Source organism: Pan paniscus, chromosome 12, assembly GCF_029289425.2.
Source record: "Pan paniscus chromosome 12, NHGRI_mPanPan1-v2.0_pri, whole genome shotgun sequence".
In the NCBI taxonomy this organism is placed as follows: domain Eukaryota; kingdom Metazoa; phylum Chordata; class Mammalia; order Primates; family Hominidae; genus Pan; species Pan paniscus.
In genome coordinates this window covers 56,716,467-56,731,019 of record NC_073261.2, presented here as the reverse complement: position 1 = coordinate 56,731,019, position 14,553 = coordinate 56,716,467, and the positions used below count along the sequence as shown (strand labels likewise).

Below are 14,553 nucleotides of genomic sequence, written 5' to 3'. Positions count from 1 at the left end.
TGTCTGTATTTTTTTCTGGTCTTTTAATTAAGTGTTTATACACACAGAGAGACAGGAATAAAGTTTTCCTTAGCATTTAAATAATTTCCAAGAAGTATATACATTTCTACATATGGGTTAAATAAACACACATATATCAATAAACATATATTCTAACAAACTCAGGCCTGCTAAATGCTGGCTAAAAGTTCCCAGTGAAAAGAACTCTTAGGTGAGCTATATTTTCTAATCTGCAGACCCTCCTACTGCATAACTCTGGATGATGTCATACAAACCTCTTCCTGCATCTGGGACTCTTTCCAGCTGCTACATGTGGGAGCTTCCCGTTTTTGTTCTAATTGAGTGATGTTTACTGGAAATGGAGTCTGCTAATAAGATCTCAGTTCAGATAGCTTTGTGGGGACAGGAAGAATGATTGTGAGATGAATTTGGCCAAAAACCTTTACTTTCTCCCTTGTCATTATCTTGTTTTGATAGGTTGGCTTAGTTTTGTTTTGAAATTACCTCTTCTGAGAAACCAAAGAGGAACGATATGCGCTGTCTTCTTTTTCCTCCTCCTCCTCCTCCTTTTCCTTTTCCTACCAAGACTCCCAACTCAGACTGTTTTTCAGTCTGTCCCTCCATACATACCTGCACACTCACACATCTACTAGAGAGTATATGGAGACAGCCAAGAGCCCTTAGAAAGATAGCTGGGTAATGTACTACTCTGTTCTCTTGAATTTGGATGGAACTTATGACAACACTTAGATGTGAACAAATAAGGCAAGAGGATTTGTCCCAGATTGCACAGCTGGTTATGGCAGAACAAAGCAGTGGTGAACCTAGATTTCATATCTCCTAGCTCAGGGCCTCTGGATTAAAACCCATAAACATTGTTCACATTTTTTTGGAACTATGCATAAGGGCAACTTAGAGAGTTCCAGGTAAGAGAATGCCGCATAGCAAGAGTTGATTGTTTTAAGAAGTTGTGTTATGTTAAAGATCAGCTAAGTAAAATTAAAGAGAAAAGCTCCTAAATATACTGAATTATTTCATTTTTGTGGATCTCCTTGATTGTGATTTGCGAGCTCAGAAGTATTAACAGTTTTTCTCAAAAATTTTAAGATGAAAAATTCTCAAGTCCAATTAATTGAAAAGCTTAAGACTACTCTATACCATGCTTCACTTTAGAAAGTAGGGAGCTTGTTGCAAATTCAAACAAGGATGTGGTGTCACAACTCATGAAAGGAATCTCTTATCAAATATCTATCCTACCATCAAATTGCCATTACATCTGCCCGAATGCACATGGGACACAGTTGCGTCAGAAAGGCTAAAGCTCCAAATAAGTTCACATTATTCTGAAACTATCAGATTATGTGATGGATATAATTTGGGTGTTACAGTCTTTGTAGTAAAGTTTGAGGAATGACACCAGGTATGGTCGAGTGCAGTGGCTCATGCCTATAAGATGAGCCTAGGCAACATGGTGAGATCCCTTCTCTACAAAAAATACAAAAATTATCCAGGCATGGTGGGGTGGTGTGCACCTGTAGTCCCAGCTACTCAGGAGGTTCCAGCGGGAGGATTACTTGAAACCAGGAGGTTGAGACTGTAGTGAGCCATGTTTGTGCCACTGTACTCCAGCCTGGGCAACAGAGCAAGACTGTCTCAAAAAAAAAAAAAAGAAGAAAGAAAGAAAGAAAAAAGAAAAAAAACCCATCAAGTAAAATGTAGGGCCACTGTCAATGGGGGACATAGAGAAAACAGAGATCTTCAATTCTCTTCTGCTTCTAACTTTCGGGACAAGGACATTTTTTCTCCACATGGAATCAGTAAGGTGAGGAGAAATAGAGAAAGAGCATAAACTTTGGTAAGCAAAGATAGCAAGCCCAAGATGGAATAATAGAGTGAGAAAGAGCCCAAAGCTGCTCCAAGTGATTTCAAGTCCCCAGTTTTGAAGAATGATGTCTTTGGGTCTTGAGAAAACATTGTTGTGGGATCACCAACAATCGTCAGGGATATTTGGGGCATCATAGAGAATTGGAGAGATTCCAGAAGACTGGTAACAGTGGAGTATTCTGATTTTCAGAAAGAGAAAGCAGAGCCAGAAAAAAATGTAGATAATGGTCTGTAACCTCAATCTCAGGCCAGAGTCTAGAAGGGGGGATTATTAGAGGAACAGTTTCAGGCACTAGATAAAAAAGGAATGATTAAGATCCAGATGAGTTCACTAAAAACAACTCAGGGCTAATTTATCTCTTGGCTTTGACAGAGTTACCAGCCCAGTACCTCAGGGAATGCCCATACATATAGAATATTTTGTTATCAGTTAGACATTTAATAAAGTTTTTTTCATGATATTCTTTTGGACAAGACGGAGAGATATAAACTGAATTGTGGCGCACTGAATGAATTAGAAACCAGTCAATTGTACGCACAGGTGCTGGCTAACAAACTGTAAAGAAGCATGCAGTAGTGAGTCCCAGGCTGTGTCCTTCAATGTCTCCTCATAAATGCTTTCAGAATAAATATACAGAAAGTATGCTCATCAGATTTATAGGCAACATGAAGTTAGAGGGTATGATGAATACTTGAATGGCAGAACGAAAATCCCTAGATTGAATCTAAAAGGATGAAATTTAAGGGTGATTAATATGAGGTCTAAGGAATTAAATCTATCAGTGAGAATAAGCAATACTTGCTTTAGCGGTAACTAAGAGCCTTAACTCAATATGAGTCAGAAGTGTAACGTGGTTGCCAAAAAAACTAAGATTTTAGGCTGTATCCAGTGGTGTGGTAAATATTTAACAACTGGCCCTGGGTTGGGGGCAGAGAGAGGGAGGGACCTTGATTTATAGCTCTGACCAATCTCTGTAGTGTAAATACTCTCACCTTGGCCAGTTTCAAGGTACTGACTTTGTGGCACTGAACTCAGAGGTTGGAAGAGATGTGTGATAGCATGCCATTATGTGGTATTTCCACCACACAGATGCAGTAGATGTGATTAACCTCAAGAGGAGAGATAATAATTAAACACAGTAAAATTACTAGGAAGTAATATTTTAATTACTTATTACCTTTGTTTTTAATATATCTAATTGTAGGCTTATGTAATTTAACTTTAATTTTTAAAATTATTATTATTATTTTCGAGACAGGGTCTTGTTTTGTTTTGTTTGGTTTTTGAGACGGAGTCTGGCTCTGTCACCCAGGCTGGAGTGCAATGGCGTGATCTCTTCTCACTGCAACCTCTGCCTCCTGGGTTCAAGCGATTCTCCTACCTCAGCCTCCCAAGTAGCTGGGACTACAGGCACGTGCCACCACACCCAGCTAATTTTTGTATTTTTAGTAGAGATGGGGTTCCACCATTTTGGCCAGGATGGTTTCGAACTCTTGACCTCATGATCTGCCCACCTTGGCCTCCCAAAGTGCTGGAATTACAGGCGTGAGCCACCGTACCTGGCCTGAGACAGGGTCTTGCTCTGTTACCCAGGCTGGAGTACAGTGGCGTGATCTCAGCTCACTGCAGCCTCAACCTCCCAGGCTCAAGCGCTCCTCCCACCTCAGCCTCTTGGATAGCTGAGACCACAGACGTGCCCCACCATGCTTGGCTAATATTTTTAAAATTTTTTGTAGAGACGGGGTCTCACTGTATTGCCCAGACTGGTTTGAACTCCTGGGCTCAAGCAATCCTCTGGACTTGGCCTCCCAGAGGGCTGGGATTACAGACGTTAGCCACCTTGCCCAGCATAATTTAACTTTTAATTAGAACTGCATTTTACAACTAGCTCAGAAAATTCTTGAACATTTAACCATCAGCTCTTGCAAGTTTGTGCACATGGGCTCTGGACAATGGTAACCAGAAATGCAGTCACTGGTAGAAGGGAGGTGATAACCCTGCTGTTCTCTGCATTTGTCAGGACACACCCAGATCCCTTTATTCCAGAACACATAACTTAAAGTCACACTTTCCTGAGATCAGAGCAGAGGATGGCAGAGAACCAAAGTCACGAGTGTGTGAAACAACGGAGAGTAGCGGCGCTGTGCGGCCTGGAGCTCAAGACACTTGCATGAGCGGTGAGGGTGAGAGGGACAGGGGAGAGCTTGTTTTCAAATATTTGAGAGGCTGTTGTGTAAGGAAGGATTAGGGCTCTAATTGGTGGGTAGAAAAGGATAGAAGGAGACAGATTTCTGTTCAGTATAAGGAAGACATTTCTGGCTAGGCATGGTGGCTCATGCCTGTAATCCCAGCACTTTGGGAGGCCGACGTGGGCAGATCGCTTGAGCTCAGGAGTTCGAGACCAGCCTGGGCAACATGGTGAGACCCATCTCTACTAAAAACAAATAAAAATAATTAGCTGGGAATAGTGGCACACACCTGTGGTCCCAGCTAGTCAGGAGGCTGAGACAAGAGAATCACTTGAACCTGGGAGGCAGAGATTGAAGGGAACTGGGATCACTCCACTGCACTTCAGCCTAGGCAACAGAGCAAGACCCTGTCTCAAAAAAAAAAAAAAAAAAAAAAAAAAAAAAGATATTTTTGGGGAGGGGAGAAAAAAGAAAGAAATTTCTTACAGGCAAAGCTATCTAAAGAGGAATGGGCTGAAGGCAATCCTGCAGAATATAGGCAATGACCTTTAGGGATGGTGTAGAGATGGTTCATGCATCAAAAGAGGGAATGGGGCTGGATAATCTTGAAGATGTTCCTGAAGTCTCTGACTACCTGATTTTTGATCCATTGTGCTTTCTAGTTGCCTCAGCCTCCCAAAGTGCTGAGATTACAGGCGTGGGCCGCCGTGCCCAGTTTACAACTATCAATTTTATATCTAATCTTACATCATCTATCCTCCCATCTACCTACCACCCATTCCTCCAGATTCTTGTGGAACAAATGCCTGAACATATCATTGAGTCCATAAACACGTCAGTATGCATCTCTAAAACATAAGAGCATTTTGAAAATATACCCACAATACTTTTATCACACTTAAGAAATTAATATTGATTCTCTAATATCATCTAATATCCAGTCATTATTTAAATTTTCCCATTTGTGTCATAAACTTTTTATTTGAGCTTGCTCAAGTCAGGATGTAGGGTCCACACATCGCCATGGTTAGATGGGTTTCTTAAACCTCTTTTAGGCTGTAAGTTTCCCTTTCATTATTTATTTGTTGAAGGTGCCGTGTTATTTGTCATATAGAATTTCCCAGTCTGAATTTTTAAAAATTGCATTATGACATATTTAACAAGTTCCTCTTTCCCCTATATTTTCTGTGATAATGTTTATGTTTGATTCTTTGGGAAGGAATGCTTTGTGGGTGGTGTCCTGTATTTCTCACTAGGAGAATAGTGGGATTTTGATTTTGTTTTATAGGGATTGCTTTTCAATTCAACTAGGAGAATAGTGAGAAATACAGTGAGAAATTGTGACATCAGCAGCCACTGATGATAAGCGTCTAGATCTGTTAATTCATTTGCAGTTCTAAATGGTGATCTTCTAATTTTCTCATTGCTCCTTTAATTATTAGCTGGAATACTTTTATAAAGAGAAATATCCCCTTTTCAATGATATGGTTACGCTGAAGTACAGAAAATGTAAGATAAATGCTTCATTACCTGTGAAATTCAAAGCAATGAGTTGGTTCCCAAGCATCTGCCTAGGAAGAACAATGAGCTGTTTTGTTTCTTTTTAAGCATTATGATGAACTAATGGATTTAAAAATATTTGATGTGTTTTAATCAATTGCTATTGTTATTTTTATTAATATTCAACTTGGCTTCCAAGTCTTTTTAACATGATCTGACTTATTTCCTTGATTTCTAATATGACAAGATCTCTTACATTCCACATTCAACTCATGTATTTTCTGCCTCAGATCAGGAATTGGCCATTTCTCCAAAGAGTCCTGGTTCCTTTCAATGGGAAATGAAATTTAGAGACCAAACTCTGGGCTCCAGTGTTGTCAGCCTACTAGGTTGATCATAGTTTCTAGGGCTTTTTAGTAGAAAGAATTAGGAAGTTCTCCTTCCTTTCTTCTTCCTCCTTTCCTTTCTCTTCTTCCTCTTCGAAAATATATTGTGGTTCATACGACATTTTCTTTCTTTTCCTTTTTTTTTTGGAGACAGAGTTTCACTTTGTCACTCAGGCTGGAGTAAAGTGGCATGATCATAGTCCACTGCAGCCTTGATCTGGGTTCAAGTGATCCTCCTGCCTCAGCCTCCTGAGTAGCTGGGATTATAGGCACATACCACCATATCTTACTAATTTTTTTATTTTTATAGAGAGAGGGTCTTACTATTTTGCCCAGGCTGGTCTCAAATTTCTGGCCTCAAGTGATCCTCCTGCCTTGACCTCCCAAAGTGCTGGGATTACAGACATGAGCCACCATGACCAGCCCATATGACATTTCAAACAAGACTACGAGATGTTTTTTCAACCTCGTCAATCTCACATTTATACTTTTTTTCCCTTATTGAAAATCCCAATTCTCAAAGACATCAATAAAATTACTTATTTGCTTTATTTCACAAAAAAAATGCAACTGTCTTACAATAACTGTTCTAAGACCCACCACCAACCATATGACTATTGAAATACATTTAAGGTCGTTATGTAGTTCTTTTTGGTTTTATGGCATATCATAATAATGAAAATCAAATTAAAGTCACTTGAAGTAGTTCCTTCCTGTGTGGTTATTCCGCCAACTCAGAGTGTACATTTCAGTTCATTTGTTTCATTTTGGTTTTGTTTCATAGGGATTGCTTTTCAATTAAAAATATTTTATAATTATGTAAAATGATTACAAATTTCTAAAGTCAAATCTACAACAGCAGGCATATTCAGAGGAGTGTGACTTCTATCCCAGTCCCTCTACCTATCTACTTCCCAACAAAATCTTTTTTAAGAAATAAAGTTTTATGGCATATTCTCTCATTAAAAAAATAAGGAAACATTTTCATATATCAAATTCTCTCTTTTTAGATAAACAGTAGCATACTATAGACAATTTTTTCTACCTTGTTTTGTTTTCACTAGCCATAAAGTCTAAGGATCACTCCATATATTCCTCGTTCTTTTTTACAGCTGTGTAGTACTCTGCCATGTGAACTGTGCATAGTATTATTTGGATGTTAAACACATTTAATCAAAATTAAAATTTAAGGAAATTTTAGCATGGTCAGCTGAAATAGAATTCAGGTGTCTCTCAAAATTTGTCCTCCCACCTATTTATTTGTTTTATTTTTGTTTATTTATTTATTTATTTGAGACAGAGTCTCACTCTGTTGCCCAGGCTGGAGTGCAGTTGTGCTATCTCGGCTCACTGCAGCCTCCACCTCCTGGGATCAAGCGATTCTCCTGCCTCAGCCTCCCAAGTAGCTGGGATTACAGGCACGCACCACCATCCCTGGCTAATTTTTGTATTTTTAGCAGAGACGGTGTTTCACCATGTTGACCAGACTGGTCTTGAACTCCTGACCTCAAGTGATCCACCCACCTCAGCCTCCCAAAGTGCTGGGATTACAGGCATGAGCCACTGCGCCCGGCCCAGTCTTTTCATCTACTTCGTGGCTCCACCCTGTTTTTGCAGTTACTACACACTTACCCCTGGGATACCCTCTCCAGCCTGAGCAAAGGTTCTACATTTTTCAAATGATTTTCAGACATCTAAGATTAGCCCTTTATTGGTCCAACCCCTTGAAACCTTATTCCTTTTTAGGTGACAATGCATGCTGAGGAGTTCATTTAAAGGTAATTTCTGCAAAACCTTTACCCATCGCATGCCATCTCTCCTGAGTAACAAGAGGCCTTGATCTCAAACTCCACATATGCCAGGGCATCACCGGTTGCTCTATTAAGCACCACGTTTCAGTGCCTTAGTACTGTTTGTAAAACAAAGCAACTAATAATCAGAATTTATCCTGGGATCTTATTGGGAAGAAACATCCTGAAATAACCAAGAAATAACAATAATGGTAAATCGTATGTATAAATGAATTCTAGAGATGAAGGCTGTGGCAACAGTCTTTCTTTCCTTTTAATATTCCTTATGTGGGTAGCAGAAATATCAAGTTTGCAAATACTCTGCCTGGGAGAACCACCACTTGTACCTTTCTCTTTCTGGTACAGTCTTTTTTTTTTTTTTTTTTTTAAACGGAGCCTCTCTTTGTCATCCAGGCTGGAGTGCAGTGGTGCTATCTCGGCTCACTGCAACCTCTGCCTCCCAGGTTCAAGTGATTCTCCTGCCTCAGCCTCTCAAGTAACTGAGATTACAGGCGCCCACCTCCATGCCCAGCTAATTTTTGTATTTTTAGTAGAGACGGGGTTTCACCATGTTGGCCAGGTTGGTCTCGAACTCCTGACCTCAAGTAATCCACCCGCCTTGACCTCCCAAAGTGCTGGGATTACAGGGATGAGCCACTGCTCCTAGCCCCTGGTACAGTCTTTACAATGAAAAACAGATGCACCTACCACGGTATAAAGATGGGAGTTTACTTTGGAGACAGAAGACAGGAATGAACTGCATCAAAATGATAGGCTCAAAGTTAAAAATATGAGAACCGTCAGTGATTTCACACACACACACACACACACACACAGACGCAAGCACATATGCATGCCTATAGCTTATTTCTTTAGAAACTAGCCACAGAACCCATTGAAACCCAGAGAGCTGTGGAACACAATTAGAAAAGGCCTGGGACAGGAGGGCTGGAGTGAGCCTTCTGAGCAGCCCAGACCTCACACTAGCAGGACAGAAGTTAGCAGCGTAGAAGCAGCTGGCAGGACTAGAGCTGCCTAGCCATTATGGCTGGGTTTCCTGGCATCTGTCTTGAAGGGAAGGGGGATTGGTTACTATTCAGTAACTTCAGGTTTTTTGTTTTTTGTGTGTTTGTTTGTTTGTTTTGAGACTGAGTCTCACTCTGTCACCCAGGCTGGAGTGCAGTGGCGTGATCTTGGCTCACTACAACCTCCGCCTCCCGGGTTCAAGCGATTCTCCCGCCTCAGCCTCCCAAGTAGCTGGGATTACAGGCACTTGCCATCATGCCTGGCTAATTTTTGTATTTTTGTAGAGACAGGGTTTCACCATGTTGTCCGGGCTGGTCTTGAACTCCTGACCTCAGGTGATCCACCCGCCTCGGCCTCCCAAAGTGCTGGGATTACAGCCGTGAGCCACCGCGCCCAGACAACTCTTCATTTTTTTAAAGAAAATTTCAGGAGATTGCCTCAGGTGAAACCACAGTAAGGAGATCTAACATATGGCATTATAAAATATGAATTTGGGCATGATGATATGCATTATGCAATTTACCATGACATTTATAAAGTCAAGGGATTTAGGCCTAGAAGTGTCCATGAAAGATTCAATGCTTTAGGTCTTCATTTATTTGTTTGTGCTGTGCACTTGGTTTGGAATTCCCTTTCCCTGTATCATTTCATCCTAATGAACGCCTACTTATTTTTTAAGACTCAATGCTATTACCTCCTCTATAGTTCCATAACAGTATATATATTTCCTGTAACAATATTATGTTGTATTATAATTGTTTGCATATTGCCTGTTTTCTACTAGGCTGTCAGTTCTTTTGGGAGAGGAGCCCAGTCTTCATACCTCAGTGACTAACTTAAAAGACACTTGATGTTTATTAAGTGATGTCAGAGACCAACTAATCCAGTTCCTCTAAGTAGATGAAACTGAGGCCCAAAGGATTTCCATAAATTCAGTAATTCCACAAGTATATACTGAGTATTTACAATGTGCCTAGCGCTAGGTAAGGCTAAATGTCTTTAGTGTATTTTAAATATCATTTGGAGTATGCTTAATTTCCATTTGTCCAGAGATCAAAAGATAAATGCCAGCATCTCATGAATCCTCAAAGCAATATTGAATTATGTTCAGAATTGGTTTATATCAATTTATTTTATTGTACTCTAAGTGTGTATCACCCAAGAATGCAATCTGCATACTGCTAATGTGTGTGTGTGAGGTGGGGGAGGGATGGTCAGAGTGTTCAATGCCCAATATAATGCCCAATTTAGGAAACACTGGGTTATATTAGGTTAAATAGATTCTTCCCTGAACTTTCAACATGCTTGATAGTGACTAGTTAAATCTCCAAGAAGAGCATCTAATATGCACTGTTTCCCAAATTTATTTGCCTAGTGAACCTCCCCTTTTTTGTTGCTCCTATTAATAGCTGCCTGCAATGCAGTTCGGAAGAACATAGAGTTGGTCGGTGCAGTTCTTTGAAGAGTCCTCATCTGTGTTTAGTGAGGACTTCAAAGGGAAACTGTAAGCTCCCTGGGGAGGAAAGTGGATGGAAGGGGAGAAGGGAAGGCCGGAGAAGGAGCAGCTAACCAGGAAGACACGGGAGGTAGCAGGTCACTGTCTAGGGTCTAAGAGAGGGACAGGGGCCATAAGCAGACAACTGAGGAGCATGTTTCCATGCTAAGCTCAGTGAGACATTTGGGGCTCAAGCAGATGGGCTTTGGGGTCAAGAGATAAGGTGTTTCACAAGGAGAGCCAGGAGCACTTCTGCAGGAACATGCAGCATGTCTTCAGGCCTCTGGGGATTCCAGAGGACATGGCACCCTGCCTGCAGGTCCCCAAGGACTGCCACATGTCAGGGCCACAGTGTCTGTGGGGACAGGAGAGGAAGGAAATGAAGCAGGCACGAAGTAGGTTACTGAGTGGTTTCATCAACATCTGTGACACCCACTCCCAGGGGGTTCCTGGACATATTTGGGGTTAGGTTTAACAAGGGGCAGTAGCTATGGGGAACAATATTTGCAGGGCCCAATGCAAAATGACAACACAGGCCCCTTGTTTAGAGTTAAGAATTTCATGATTGTGACAGCTGAGCATTAAACCAAGCACCAGGCCCTTCTGAATGCAGACCTCTGGACAACTGTACAGGTTGCACACCCATGAAGCTGCCAGAGAGTTCTCAGTGGTCCTAAAGCCCACTTGAATCTCCTGGCTACTGTGGCCTGGAGAAACCAGGTTACGCATGGTTTATATAAAAAGTTGGTCTCCCTATTCCAACGTATCTGATTATCATGGAAACACTGTTTACCAGTTGCTATGGTCTGAATGTTTGTGTCTCCCCTCAACCCCTGCAACATTCATATTTAATCCCCAATGCATCAGTATTAAGAAGTGGGGCCTTAGGAGGTGATGAGGTCCTAAAGTGAATGGGGTGAATGGGATTACTGCCCTGTGAGAGAGAACCAAGGGCGCTTGTTTGCCCCTTCCACAATGTGAGAACACAGCAGGAAGATATCCTGTGAAGCAGAAAGTAAGCCCTCACCAGACACCACATCCGTTGGTGCCTTGACTTTGATCCAGAACAGTAAACAATACATTTCTTTTTTTTTTTTAATTATACTTTAAGTTTTAGGGTACATGTGCACAACGTGCAGGTTTGTTACGTATGTATACATGTGCCATGTTGGTGTGCTGCACCCATTAACTCGTCATTTAGCATTAGGTATATCTCCTAATGCTATCCCTACCCCCTACCCCCTCCCCCCACCCCACAACAGTCCCCGGTGTGTGATGTTCCCCTTCCTGTGTCCATGTGTTCTCATTGTTCGATTCCCACCTATGAGTGAGAACATGTGGTGTTTGGTTTTTTGTCCTTGCGATAGTTTGCTGAGAATGATGGTTTCCAGCTTCATAACAATACATTTCTATGGTTTATAAAATACCCAGTCTATGGCAGCTCAGATGGACTAAGACACCAGTCATTCTGGGTAAACTTTGTTGTAAGATGAATTTATTTATTTATTGTTAAATTTTAAATATTTTCAGAGAGGGGTCTTGCTATGTTGCCCAGGCTGGTCTCAAACTGCTGGGTTCAAGTGATCCACCTGCCTTGGCCTCCCAAAGTGCTGGGATTACAGGCATGAGCCACCATGCCCAGGCTGTTATAAGATAAATTTAACCAGCCTAGGCAACATGGCGAAACCTCGTCTCTACAAAAAGTACAAAAATTAGCCGGCATGGTGGTGCATGCCTGCAGCCCCAGCTACTCAGGAGGCTGAGAGGTGGGAGTATCACTTGAGCCCAAGAGGTCGAGGTTGCAGAAAGCCATGATTGCGCCACTGCACTCCAGCTTGGGTGACAGAGCAAGACTCTGTCTCAAAAAAGAAAAAAAAAAGTACACATTAAATTCCAGGAACATATTTAATGCAGAAATCCAGGCACATTCAAGCTATTTCCATATATAGTACTCACACCATAAACAGCATCCATTCTCCTCACGCTGAGAATCAAGGCAGATTTGCAGCTGCATTGCAGACGAGTATAACCTTTGACTTTGTCCTGGGGTTCATACCAGTATTCATTTGGTGCTGAGGCAGCACTCAGCACCCGTGCTGATTTCCCTCAAAAATGAAAAACAAACTCAGGTGGAAAATCTGGGCATGCAATGTCATTTGCTATTTTTGGAGATGAGGGAGAAAAAATAAGTTGTGGAAAGTGTTGTAATAAGCAGCATAGAACAGCAGCCCATGAGTGTGAAATAAAACAACACCCGCATGCTCTTCTTGACAGTGATTGAATGGAAGCAACGAAGTGGAGGAGAAACCAGGCTGGGGAGAGCTGGCATCCCCTTGGGAGAAGCCTTTCCAACAATGGACTGAAAGCGTGAGTTACCTTACCCTGTAAGATTAATCTCCAACCAAACAGCAATCTTAGCTCTGAGATACAGGCATACCTCAGAGGTTATGTGGGTTTCAATCCCAACCACTGCAATAAAGCAAATATTTGGAATAAGCGAGTCACACAGATTTTTTGGTTCCCAGTGCATAGAAAGGTTATGTTTACACTATACTGCAGTCTATGAAGTGTGCAATAGCATTATGTCTAAAAAAAAGTACATACCTTAATTTAAAAATACTTTTTTGCTAAAAAAAAATGTTAACAGTCATCTGAGCCTTTAGTGAGTTGAAATCTTTTTGCTAGTGGAGGATCTCATCTCAACACTGGTGACTGCTGGCTGATCAGGGTGGTGGCTGCTGAAGGTTGGGTGGCTGTGGCAATTTCTTAAAATAATACAATGAAATTTGCCGCATTTATTGACTCTTCCTCTCACAAAAGATTTCTCTGTATTGTGAGATGCTGTTTGATAGCATTTTGCCCACAGGAGAACTCCTTTCAAAATTGGATTCAATCCTCTCAAACCCTTAGTTGATGCTTTATCAACTAAGTTTATGGAACATTCTCAATCGTTTCTTGTCATTTCAACACTGCTCACAGCACCTTCACCAGAAGCAGCTTCCATCTCAAGAAATCACTTTCTTTGCTCATCCACAGAAAGCAATTCCTCATCTGTTCAAGTTTAATCATGAGATTGCAGCAATTCAGCCACATCTCCAGGTACCACTTCTAATTCCAGTTCTCTTGCTATTTTCACCACATCTGCAGTGACTTCCTCCATTGAAGTCTCAAACCCCACAGTCATCCACGAGAGTTAAAATCAGCTTCCTCCAAACTCTGTTAATGTTGATAGTTTGCCCTTCTCTCATGAATCATGAGTATTTATAATAACATCTAAAATGGTGAATCCTTTCCAGAAGGTTTTCAATTTACTTTGCCCAGATCCATCAGAGGAATCACTATCTATGGCAGCTATAGCCTTACAAATGTATTTCTTAAATAACAAGACTTGAAAGTCAAAAATCACTCCTTGATCCATGGGCTACAGAATGGATGTTGTGTTAGCAGGCATGAAAACAACATTCAGCTCCTTGTACATCTCCATCAGAGTTCTTGGGTGACTAGGTGCATTGTCAAGAAGCAGTAATATATTAAAAAGGAATCTTTTTTATTTTTTGAGCAGTAAGTCTCAACAGTGGGCTTAAATTATTCAGTAAACTGTGCTATAAACAGATGTGCTGTCATCCAGGCTTTGTTGCTCCATTTATACAGCACTGGCAGAGTAGATTTAGCATAATACTTAAGGGCCCTAGGATTTCCAGAATGGTAAATGAGCACCATGTTCAACTTAAAGTCACCAGCTGCATTAGTCCCTAACAAGAGAGTCGCCTGTCCTTTGAAGCTTTGAAGCTAGGCATTGACTTCTCTCTAGCTACGAAAGTCCTAGATGGCATCTTCTTCTAGCAGAAGGCTGTTTCATCTCCATCGAAAATCTATTGTTCAGTGTAGCCACCTTCATCTATGATCTTAGCTAGATCTTCTGGATAACTTGCTGCAGCTTCTCCATCAGCACTTGCCTCTTCACCTTGCACTTTTATGTTATAGAGATGGCTTCTTGCCTTAAATCTCATGAAGCAACCTCTGCTAGCCTCAGACTTTTGTTCTGCAGCTTCCTTACATCTCCCAGCCTTCACAGGATTGAAAAGAGTTAGTGCCTTGTTCTAGGCTAGGCTTTGGATGAAGGGAATGTTGTTGCTGGTTTGATCTTCTATCCAGCTCACTGAAACTTTCTCCGTATCAATGCTGTTTTGCTTTCTTATCATACTTGTGTTCACTGGAGTAGCACTTTTAATTTCCTTCAAGAATTTTTCCTTTGCATTCACAACTTGGAGATCTGTTTGGC

At 41.2% G+C, this 14,553-nt stretch overlaps 1 protein-coding gene across 3 annotated transcripts in view; it reads left to right on the top strand.

Annotated features, from left to right (window-relative positions):
• Window positions 1-14,553, top strand: part of ANXA4 (annexin A4) — a 185,743-nt gene that overhangs the window by 39,079 nt on the left and 132,111 nt on the right. Inside the window, exons 3-4 of one of the 3 annotated variants that reach the window (XM_063594890.1) lie at window positions 9,561-9,759; window positions 12,546-12,638. The exons of 1 other annotated variant lie outside the window; for it this stretch is intronic. The gene's annotated coding sequence lies outside the window, so the exon portion shown is untranslated. The remainder of the gene's footprint in view (window positions 1-9,560; window positions 9,760-12,545; window positions 12,639-14,553) is intronic. One more of the 3 variants, XM_034953318.3, reaches the window with a different exon arrangement.